General features: G+C 42.6%; 1 long non-coding RNA gene across 1 annotated transcript; it reads left to right on the forward strand.

Moving 5' to 3' along the window:
- Positions 1-8,971: 8,971 nt before the first annotated feature.
- Positions 8,972-10,636, forward strand: LOC133477915 (uncharacterized). The gene is made up of 2 exons (XR_009788518.1): positions 8,972-9,254; positions 9,678-10,636. It is a non-coding gene; the product is annotated as an uncharacterized LOC133477915 (long non-coding RNA).
- Positions 10,637-12,506: the final 1,870 nt, after the last annotated feature.

The following is a 12,506-nucleotide window of genomic DNA, read 5'->3' on the forward strand; positions in this document are numbered from 1 at the left end:
CTTCAAGCGCAGGGTCAACGCCTCTCGAAGCAGGATGAGCAGCTTGCTGCCCTCCACCTTCATCTAGAGGGACTGTCAGAACATCAGGACAATATGATGAGACAAGTGGCCTCACAGTTTGAAGTTCTTATAAAAATGATTCTAAAGAAAGAACCAGTTGGCACAACACCCGATACCGCCACGGTACCAACATTTTCATGTGAAGCAGTCACCATGCAGCCACCTGCCACCTCCGCTGCTGTCTGCCCACAGCTCTCTCAACTGGAGAGCTTCTCTGGAGATTCTGGGAACATTAAGCCGTTCATCACTCAGTGCGAACTCCACTTTGAGCTGCAGGCAGCTGCCTTCCCCACCGAGCGGCCAAAAATCGCTTTCGTTATTTCGCACCTGACTGGTCGTGCGGAGGCGTGGTCTACTGCTGAATGGAGCCGCAATTCCGCCGCGTGTCATTCGTGGGCTTTGTTCGTAAAGACTATGGAGCAAATTTTTCAGTTATCCACACCAGATCATGAGGCAGCTCGCTCCCTTGTCACCTTACAACAAGGCAAGCGCAGGGTGTCAGATTACGCGATTGAGTTTCACATTCTAGCAGCTGAGAGTCAGTGGAATAATAGGACACTGCTCGATGCCTTTCCCCCGCCGTCACGGATCATTTGGTCCCGCAAGACCTGCCGACCAACTTGGACACTTTCATTGCTCTCGCCGTAAAGATCGACAAGAGGCCTTTGGATCGCGAGCTGGACGGAGTTCGGTGGAGGGCTGCGTCACCCCGCACTTGGAGGACGAGCCTCGGTGGCCAGCCAAACCAAGGCAGTTCCCCTGTTTCCGGTCTCAATCCCCTGGCTAGTGTCACCACGGATGAACCCATGCAACTGGGCAGGTTCCGTCTCTCCCCTGAGGAACGTCAACGCCGGCTGAGGGAAGGGCGGTGCTTCTACTGCAGGCAGTTGGATCATTCCGTGAGCAATTGTCATGTCAAAGTTGCCGGGGCCGGTAGCAAGGGCACGGGAGATGTGAAATTAAATTAAATTTCATTAAGGACGACCCTGCCCGGGTTCTTCCTAAAGTGACACTATGCTCTCCTGATCAAGAAATTCATACACCTGTATTAATTGACTCTGGTTCTGACGCAAACTTACTCAACTCCCTCCTCGTTAGACGTATGCACCTTTACAACCTTTCAAATAAAATTCCACCGCAACATCTATGCTGCAGATGGCAGTTTTATGGGCAAGATCACTCACCTCACTCAAACACTCACCTTGAAATTTCCTTATTCTCACTCGGAACGCATTAGTGTTCATGTTTTTGACGCCATGAATCATGACCTTATTTTAGGGAACCCATGGTTGAAATTACAGAACCCCCACATTGACTGGTCCTCTGGGCAGGTTATGTCATAGGGCAGCAATTGCGCCCAGAACTGTTTCAAGCCGCCATGTGATGTTCAGGGCTATGTTTCTAATGACAATCCACAGACCCCATCTGGGGATCCTGATTTATCTCAAGTGCCCACCTGTTACCAGGATATTAAAGACGTTTTTTCCAAGTCCAAGGCCAAATCCCTTCCACCCCACAGACCTTATGACTGTGCTGTTGACTTGCTGCCTGGAACCACACCCCCACGAGGGAGGTTATTCTCTCTTTCAGGGCCGGAACACAAGGCTATGAAGGAGTATGTGGATGAATCACTGGCAGCCGGGATTATTCGCCCAGGTTCATCCCCTGCGGGAGCAGGATTTTTCTTCGTGGACAAGAAGGACAAGACTCTGCGACCCTGTATCAATTACCGGGGTCTCAACGACATAACGGTGAAAAACAGGTATCCTCTTCCTCTCATCTCCACCTCCTTTGAGGGAGCCAAGATTTTCATCAAACTAGACTTAAGAAATGCATATCATTTAGTTAGGATAAGGGAGGGGGATGAATGGAAGACAGCATTCAACACACTAACGGGACATTACGAGTATTTGGTGATGCCTTTTGGACTAACTAACGCTCCAGCTGTGTTCCAGAACTTTGTCAATGATGTCCTGCGTGACATGTTGAATGTGTATGTTTTTGTATATTTAGACAATATTTTGATATTCTCCCTGGATGAGGAGACTAAATCATTCATGTCCGCTCTGTGTTGCAGCAGTTACTGCAGAATGAACTATATGTCAAGGCTGAGAAATGTGAGTTCCACAAGGCGTCCGTTTCTTTTCTGGGGTTCGTGCTGGCTCCAGGTGAAATCAAGATGGACCCTTGCAAAGTTGATGCCGTGACTATTTGGCCCACTCCCACGTCACGCAAAGACGTACAAAGGTTCTTAGGGTCTGCTAATTTCTACAGAAAGTTTATTAGAAATTTCAGTTCTATAGCCTCGCCTTTGCATGATATTACCTCGCCACACAGACCTTTTGTATGGAACCCGTTTTGTCAGGCAGCTTTTCAGAAACTTAAATCGAGCTTTACCTCTGCTCCCATCCTTACTTTGCCAGATCTCAAACAGCAGTTTGTGGTAGAAGTTGATGCGTCTGATGCCGGTATAGGAGCAGTGCTCTCCCAGAAATCTCTCAAGGATGGTAAGTTACATCCTTGTGCTTATCTCTCCAAAAAACTGACCCCAGCCGAGAGAAATTATGACATTGGTGACCGTGAACTGCTGGCAGTCAAGGTGGCTTTGGTGGAGTGGAGGCACTGGCTAGAGGGGGAACATACTCCGTTTTTAGTATGGACAGATCACAAGAACCTGGAATATCTTAAGTCTGCTAAGAGATTAAATGCGAGGCAGGCTAGATGGGCTCTGTTTTTCACTAGATTCAATTTCACGTTATCCTACCGACCTGGTTCTAAAAATGATAAGCCAGATGCTTTATCGCGCATTTTCTGCGCAGAGAATTCTTTGTCCGACCCTAAAACCATTTTGCCCAAGTCATGTTTCGTTTCTGCTTTTGTTTGGGACATTGAGACTGTGGGAAAGGAGGCTCTGGAGAACACTCTGAGACCTGAAAATTGCCCTGAAAACAGGCCTTATGTGGTTCCGACCTTAAGGGGAAGAGTCATCCACTGGGCTCACACTAACCGGACTGTATGTCACCCAGGCATTGCCAAGACTCAATCTGTGATCGAACAGCGCTTTTGATGGCCCAATGTTAGAAGGGATGTTGCCAATTATGTCAATACTTGCCAGGTATGTGCTGCCAACAAGTCCTCTCGTAAACGTCCTTCTTCCACAGGAGCCGCGTTGCTAGTCTCAGAAACTGGTTTGGGTCGAATTTTCTCACAATTCCCTCCCCTCTGCATCCACTGGTCTATCGCCTTTCACGCTGTGCATGGTTACCAAGCATCTCTATTTCCTGCCATAGCCCCAGAGTCCACAGTTCCAGCAGCATTGACCTTGGTGAGACGCTGCAGGAGGACCTGGGACCGAGCCCGCCAGATGCTACTGCACCAGGGACGCTCCCACAAAACTGCTGCTGACCGTTGGAGGACACCGGCCCCGAATTAAAAAGTGGGTCAGCGAGTTTTGCTCTCTACCAAATATATTCCACTCCGGGTGGAGTCCAAGAAGCTCGCTCCCAGGTTCGTTGGGCCCTTCCCCATCACAAAGATCATCAACCTTGTCTTCTCTGTGAAGCGGCTGTTGTCGTCTGTTTTGAATTTAAAATAAACCATGTTTTATTTTTCAAATTAGGAAGGGTTCTGTATGAAACTTGGGGGGTTCCGTCCCTCCAACAAGGTTAAGAACCACTGTTCTATAGTATGTATGACCAACATGATATTGGATACAGTCAATACAGACAATAACCAACTATTTCCTGTAGGCCAGGCCTAAATGTTGTTATGAAATTATATGAATAACAATGTTTTATTTTAATATTGAATTGTAAAATAAAAACCCATCACAGTAGAATATTGACTGATTGTTTTAATTTCATACCTTGTAGACATGTAATATAATCATGCTCCTGCCAGTACCAGTAGCACTGCTGTGTCAGCTGAGTATAGAGATAAAATGGAGAGTGACACAAGGGACATTTTTTAACACCAAGATGGTGAGTACAAAAGCAGTTGAACTGTATCAAATATATCAAAGGTTAATTAATGCTCTTATCAATTACAGTAAAAGTGTTGAGATGATTCTCTTGTTATATAATAATCATTAAGGAAGGATCTTAAGGACTTTATCTAGCGCAGGAAATAAGAGAATTTCCTCTAATTCAAACTTTTCACTTAAAGATAAACATGAATATTCTAAAGCTTTGGTAGTAAATATTACCAAGTTATCTTAACCTATCAGATAATTGTAACAATTTTCAAAGTAGGAAAAAGTTGTCCAAATTACATAGCTCACCTTTTCTCAAAACTGAACTAAAGTACAATGCTTCAGTTAATGTGGATGTGGAGGGGGTGGTGGTGGTGTGTGTGTGTGTGTGTGTGTGTGGGGGGGGGGGGGGAACCCCCTGGGCCCCCAAATGACTAGTTATGGCCCTGGGCCGAGACAGCGCCGTCGCCGCTTGGCATGATTAACTATTTGTGATTAGCAGCTCGTGCATGGATAAAGAAGGCAGCTAGCTAGTTGCAAGAACTAATGTGAAGTGCAGGACACAATGACCATCGACACTTTCAAACGTCGCGGTAATATGCTTCAATTTGGTGCCAAGCAGCGGCATCTGGTATTCTCTTGCCCGATGTGCCGCTACCCTGCAGCTGGGAAAACCCCCATGAGACTGTCGGCTTTGCCAGCCTTGGCTGCACAACGGGATAAAGCAAAAAAAAAAAAAAAAAAAACACTTACCACTCACACACCAGATTGATCGCTCATTTTAATTTCAATCAGACGGGGCTTTTGATACGGGCGAAACATGGACAATATTCGCGTTGTAACATCCTGTCTTTTACGAGTACAGATATTTGTGTTAAAAGGTAAGGAGTAAAAGTAAAAAGGTGCCAGAAAAATAAATACCCAAGTAAAGTACAGATACCTGAAATATCTACTTAAGTACAGTAACAAAGTATTTGTATTTGTACTGTTACTTGACACCACCAGTGGCGGTTTCTGATAAGGGCAACTGCCCAGGGTGGCATTCTGAGTGTGATGATCCACAAAAGACATTTGTGATGTCCGAGGTCACTGATGTTGGAAGCAAGACGGCCTGACTCAAAATCTCAGTTGAAGTTTACACCAAAGAGGTTTGATGAGGTTGAGGTTAGGAATGTCAGACCAGTCGGACAGATAGGCAAACATGTGCAGCCGGCCTTAATGCAAGCACGAATATAAAGATGCACACCATTTGTGCTCCGGTGTACGTTGCGCAGTCTATGAATAGAGAGCGCCAAGACTTGCCCGAGACCAGAACTCACAGAGACCAAAACAAGACCAAGACTGGGAGTTGAAACCGAGTCAAGACCAAGACCAAGACAAACCGAGACTGAGTCAACAACAAGACCCTAAAATTCCATTTTAAAAACCGTAACAAGCCATGACAGTTAAAGAGCATTTGAATTTTCTTTTCAATAAATTTGACAGCCAAAAACCCTTTAAAAGTGCAACATGCAAAAATTTCAAATCTTAATGTTGTTTCCACTAAATTCTTGCAAAAAATACATATTGTACGTATTTAAAAATGACACAAGTGCTGCTAATGGTGCAAAGAGTGAAAAAAAATAGCCAATTTAGTTAATGTGGCATAAGCTACAGCCAAAGTGTAATACTGTTAATAAAGCCAATTTAAGGTGGAATTAAAACATCTTTCAGATATGTTTGGCTTTGAAAGACAAAATTAGATTTGCTCTTGTTACTTACAGTTAACATAAACGTACCTGTGGTTAACACCTGATAGTATTACATGAATTGAAGGTGTTTTACCAAGTGTTTCTTCTTATTATCACATTAATGAAGTTGAAGTAAAGCAAATCAGTGATGGTCTCGACGGAAAATCCAGAGTCAAGTTCAAGACAAGACCAAGATGTTGAAAATGTGGTCTCAAGCCCGGTCTCGGGTGTTTACAACACTGCCGTTTCCGGTATTTCTGAATTTCTGAGCTTTCTCTTTTTATTTCTATATCTTGCCATATTTGTAAAGTGTTTTTTGCCCCCCTATGAATAGTCATGAATATGCAAAATTTTTCATAAAAACCTGAAAAATATATTCTTAGTATACTAATTAGAGTGCTTTACTTCCATGAAAATCCTAAAATCCTAATCCTAAAACTTCTGTGATAGGATCTTGAATATCCATCCACCCATTTTCTATGCCACTTTTTCTCAATAGGATCACGGGTGAGCTGGAGTCTATCTGATTCTGGGATGTAATCCTCTATTTTGAGGTTTTTGGAAAGTAGGAGGAAGCTGGAGCACCTGGAGAAAACCCAAACAAGAACAGCGAGAACAGCCAAACTCCACTCAGGAAGGCTGAATCAAAGAGTCAAATATATCCATCCATCCATCCATTTTCTGAGCCGCTTCTCCTCACTAGGGTCGCGGGCGTGCTGGAGCCTATCCCAGCTGTCATCGGGCAGGAGGCGGGGTACACCCTGAACTGGTTGCCAGCCAATCGCAGGGCACATAGAAACAAACAACCATTCGCACTCACAGTCATGCCTACGGGCAATTTAGAGTCTCCAATTAATGCATGTTTTTGGGATGTGGGAGGAAACCGGAGTGCCCGGAGAAAACCCACGCAGGCACGGGGAGAACATGCAAACTCCACACAGGCGGGGACAGGGATTGAACCCCGCACCTCAGAACTGTGAGGCTGACGCTCTAACCAGTCGTCCACCGTGCCGCGAGTCAAATATATATATATATATATATATATATATATATATATATACGGCCACGCCCACAGTGTAGAAGAGCAAAGAGAACGGTGTAGTTTTGTTTTTTTTGCTTTTTACCCAAGCTTCTTCTTTGTTAAATCAGTACTATACATATAGCAATATTTTTTAATATTCTTCCAGTGATTTCATTCAGTGTAATAAAGTTGATTATTAATGGCCCCAGTGGGACTGTGATGTTTGACTGTCTCACAGCCATCAGCCTGCTGCAGGTGAACAGTAAATGTCTTTCACGATCATAAACTATCACAAAAGGCCCCTGTAGGTCAATATCTATGTATTTTTATGGACTACGGCACCAGGTTATGGCGCATGCATGTATTCAATTATTGATGAAGTACTTTCAACAAAGGAAGATATATATATATATGTCATGGATTAAATGCTTTCATCCCTGTGCCCAAAATGCAACTGTGATCATCATGTAATATCTACAACTAGAAGAATACCAAGCACCTATTTTTTTTGTTTCTGTTTTTTTTGGGTGGGGGATGTGGATAACAGACCATTATTAAGCTATTAATTTGAAATACTAAATCAATAAACCTTTTACCACCGAGCTTTATTTTGTGATCTTTACATTGAGTTTGTGTTTAATATATTTTTATATAATATTAATATGTATTGTGGTTTACCACCTGTGGTATTTAACATGCTTGGATGCATGCAAGGCATGAAGCTAACTGTTTTGGACAGCACCCTGCAGAGGAGCAAAGTTTATAGAAGCATCAAATGACTTTGATCCCCAAAAAACCCCAATAGATTTTGTTTGCAAAAAACATTAGATTATTTTTGTCAATGAAACAGTTTGTCTTGCCAAAGTTCAATTTTATGATTTGTATACTATTTTGAGTGTTATCCAATTCATGATTTTTAAAGACACAACTCTCATCTTTATTTACCTTTATAAGTCCAACCTTGACACCTCTCTTAAACAAAGCAGCAGAGATGTTTTGCTCATGCATGTTGTGCAGATGTGTTCAATCAATGGCATGGTTGGGATTTGATGTGGAGAGAAAAAGCAGCAGGCTAAGGTCATCTCTGCCAATTGACAGAAATTATTTGGCAGGAGCCTCCATTGCCACTCAGTGATGCTGACATAATAGAAGAGCCCACTGTGAGCTCCCACCTTGATTATCAGGTTTAATTATGAATATACTGCTGCAAGCATGAAAAGTAGGAGTGGAATATGAGCTTTTGGAAAGTGTGTTTTTGACTTTGAGTGGAAACAAACAGGCTCTGTCATGGAACAAATCATCGCTGGACGTTTTGCATCAGCATGAATGAATCAGTTATTTGGAGAGAGCCAGGCCAAGTTTGAATTTGAATTTGGCTGACCAGTACATTTTGTAATCTGCTCTTCTAAAACTATAGTTATTGGAAGCTAAACGATACAGCTTTGTTGTTGCCATGATGAATGTTAACCAATGTGTGACTCTCAAAGGATTTATTAATTTAAATGGTCCTGTCAGTGGAAAGTGGCCACATTTGTTTCGGAGAGATTAGTATATTTATGGTGGATCCTTTGGCACATGCCATCATTGGGACTCTTTGCTGTGCTATTTATTTCTTTTATCAAATGAACCTGCCAATTATTGAACGACTTGGAGTGAAGTGGAGCTACAGTGCCATGAAAAAGTATTTGCCCCCTTTTCAAATTCTTATTTTTATTTTTATTTTTGCATCCCCTCTTTAATGTTTAAGACCATCAAACAAATCTAAATATCTGACAAAGATAACCCAAGTAAATATAATGATTTTTTTTTTTAATGATTTTTTTTTTTTTTTTTTTTTTACTAAGGAAAAACAACAACAATTCAAAGCTACCTGGCCCTGTGTGAAATAGTCATTGCCCCGCTTGAATTAACTGTGATTAATCAAATTTTTTGGAAAGCTGAGTTCACTTTCACTGACCGCACCTAAGCCTCAATGCTTCCTGAACTGTTCAATCAAGAAATCAGTTCAATAGAACCCTTCTGACAAAATGAAGTCGGCAGAAAGTGTCATATCCTCTTTTGTTAGCTTGTTTCCTGTGTGGAATTTTCCTTTGTGTTGCAGTTCCTTGGTGCAGGTCGGTGGGCGTAGTCTCCCGCAACGCAGCTGCCGGTGATTCGTCATCAACAGTGGATATTAGCATGGGAGAGAAAAACACTGCGAAATTGTATATTGCTTGTTGCCATTACTTTGCCAGTTTTGTTCCACTCTCCCGCATTACTACTCTCATTCTGTCCTGCCAGTATCTGTTATTGTCAGCTGTTTGCTAGTAAGTACTACTGTGTCCTGCGATTAACTGGCGAACAATTCAGGGTGTACCCCTGCCTCTCACCCAAAGTCAGCTGGGATGAGCTCCAGCATGCCTGTGATCCTAGTGAAGATAAAATGGATGGATGAATACTACGGTGTTTTTCTGTTCTTGTTCCTCTGCCTTGGGTAGGTTATCCTAGTTCCTTTTAGTGTTTTCCTCCTGTGGTGCTCCATCCACCTTCCTTATTTAGTACCCGTTTATTAAATGGTTTTTATGTTGACCTTTTGTCACGTCACTTTCTGTTAGTAGTTGTTTTCTCATGTAAGTGTGCTCCTTTTTTTCCCCATTAAAATCTGTAAACCTGCATCTTCTGTTGTTCTCTCGCTTTGGGGTCCAAATATTTGCATGTTTGATGCAGCCGTAACAGAATTTCTCAGCCATTAAGTGCTGAGCATGTTTTACAGGCTTTGTCTAGACAAAGTGAATTGGTTAGCCAACATGATCTCTCACTCCTGGAGATTGTCAACTATTAATGTGCTCACAAACAAACCTAGTTCACTCGACTAATGTGTTTGACCAGACTTGTGCTCTTACTGCCACTCCTGCAGTTACAGATTCCCACGCACCCACCGTCTGTTATTCCCGTGAACACCTGTGAGCCAAATATCTCCATCCACTGTGTTATTTTGGATAACTTGGCTCATGCAGACAATTCCTCCTGCAATGCTCATTGGTGCTTCAGCGGTCCCGGGCTGGCAGTCAACAACGGGGGAGGAGGCTATGTAACTGGGAGGTCGAGGACTCAACATCCAGGAATGCAACGGACGTATGAGAGGCCGGCGATGTTTGTACTGTGGGCTACCAGGACACCAGGTTTCATCATGCCCAGGGAAACCACATCTGACTGACAATGCCAAGTCAGCCATCCTCCACGAAGCTTCAGGACCAAACGAATAACTGGGTCACATAACTGAGACTGATTCAACCCCTTCTAAGACAGTTAGCTGAGCAACTAGTGGAAGTCTTCAACTTCCTGGTATGATTTCGCTTAAAGGTTACAGCACTGGTGGATTCTGTGGCTGCCGATTTGTTTTGTAGGCTTTTCTGTTGTTGAAACAAATGTTTGGTAGTTAAATTGGGGTAGGCTAAGGAGGTACGGGATCTTAATGGGGAGCTTGTCACTATTGTCACGCATTAGACAGTCCCTGGGGGTTGGTTTTGTCAGGTCACCATCATTAGGCCAGACATTTTTATTTTTTTTTTATTTTTTTTAATGCCAACCCAATTGACACTTGTTGTTTTGGGCCTTACATGGCTTAAAGAGATTTTTACCGATTAAAAAGGACAAAACTCTGCTTTCAATCCATTGCATTCTGCTATCATGTTCATTAAGCTTGAGTTGCGTAATGCTTATGATTTAGTGAGAATCAGAAAGGGTGATGAGTGGAAGATGGCCTTAAATAATCCCATGGGTCAATTTGAATATTTGGTGATGCCGTTCGGTCTTCGAATGCCCCTGCCTTCCAAAAGCTGATCAATGATATACTGCGTGATATGATTGGTCGCTTCAGTTTTCTTTACGTGGATGATATTTTCATTTTTTTTACAGAGGTCTCGAAGAACACTGGCAGCATGTTCAGCTAGTCTTGCAGAGACGTCTTGAACTGGTTGTATGCCAAGTGTGAATTTCATGCGTGTTCCGTTCAGTTTCTGGGGTTCATTTTGGAGAGGGACCAGCTGAGACCCGATCCTGCCAAAGTACAGGCCGTGGTCGGTTGGCCAGCTCTGACATCAAGGAAGCACTTGCAAAGGTTCCTTGGACTTTTCACTTTCAATAGGCGTTTCATCCAGAATTACACTTGTAAGGTGGAACCTTTGATGAGGCTTACATGAGTAAGCCTCATTATTTGGACCCCAGAAGCTGAATTGGCTTTTGTTGCTCTTAAGCGTTTCTTTACCTGTTCTCACTCATCCCGATCCTAAACTTCCATTTGTTGTAGAGGTGGATGCCTCAGATTTAGGAGTGGGGGCCGTACTGTCCCAATGAACCTCTGTCGACCAGAGAGTGCACACCGGCACCTTCTTCTTGCATCGCCTCAGTCCCGCTGAACATAATTATGACATTGGTAACAGGGAACTGCCTTGTGTAGGTTTGTTTGTTTTCCTAATTACTTTTAGTGTTTTCCTCCTGTGGCTCTCCATCCACTGTCCTTATTTAGTACTTGTTAGACGGTTTTCACGTTGACCTTCTCACTTTCTCTTAGTAGTTTTCTCATGTTAGTGTGATGTTGAATAAAATCTGTGAACCTGTTGTGTTGCTTTGGGGTCCAAATCTTTGCGTGTTTGACACAGCTGTAGCAAAAAGATCTAAAAAAAACCTGCAACAAAATGCCATAAACCAAAGAAATTCAAGAACAGATGAGAAATAAAGTACTTTAATTGACATCTATCAGTTTGGGTTACAAACACATTTCTAAAGCAATATAACTCCAGTGAACCACAGTGAGAGTAATTATCCACAAATGGAGAAAACAAGGAACAGTGGCTGACAAAAATTACCCGAAGAGCACAGCAACAACTCATCCAAATGAACCCAGGACAACATCTGAAGAACTGCAGGCCTCCCTTGCCTCAGTCAAGGTCAGTTTCATGACTCGACAATAACGAAGAGACTGAGTAAAAATGCCATCCATGGCCACTACTGACCAAAAAGAACATATATGCACATCTTACTTTTGGAATTCCTAAGACTTTTGGGAGAATATTCTATGGACTGATGAGATGAAAGTTGAACTTTTTGGAAGGTGTGTGTCTCGTTACATCTGGTGTAAATATAACACAGCATTTCAGAAAAATTGAACATCATAGCAACAATATGGTGGTGGTAGTGTGGGACCTGGACAACTTGCTGTGATTGATGCAACCATGAATTTTTTTTTTCTTTTTAACAGAAAAGCCTGAAGGACAATGTTGAGCCATCAGTTCAAGACCTCAAGCTGAAGCGCTGGGTTCTGCAGCAGGATAACAATCCAAAGCAGAACAGCAAGTCAACTTCTGAATGTCTTAAAAAAACAAAGTTAAGGCTTTGAAGTGGCCTAGTCAAAGTCCAGACATGATTCAGATTCTGTGGCATGACCTTAAAAAAGCTGTTCATGATTGAAAACCCTCCATTGTTGCTGAATTAATACAATTCTGCAAGGAAGCGTAGGCCAAAATATCTCCACAGAGATGTGAAGGACTCATTGCTAGTAATACAAAATGATATCGGTTGTTGCTGCTGCGGGAGTTTTAGGGGGCCTTTACTTTTTTACACAGGGCCAGGTAGCTTTGAATATTTTTTTTTCTTAAGAGAAAATCATAATTTAAATACTGTAATGTTTACTTTGGGTTATTTTTATCTGATATTTACATTTGTTTGATTATCTTAAACATCAAAG

The sequence above is a fragment of the Phyllopteryx taeniolatus genome, chromosome 5 (assembly GCF_024500385.1).
Source record: "Phyllopteryx taeniolatus isolate TA_2022b chromosome 5, UOR_Ptae_1.2, whole genome shotgun sequence".
NCBI classification, from domain to species: Eukaryota; Metazoa; Chordata; class Actinopteri; order Syngnathiformes; family Syngnathidae; genus Phyllopteryx; species Phyllopteryx taeniolatus.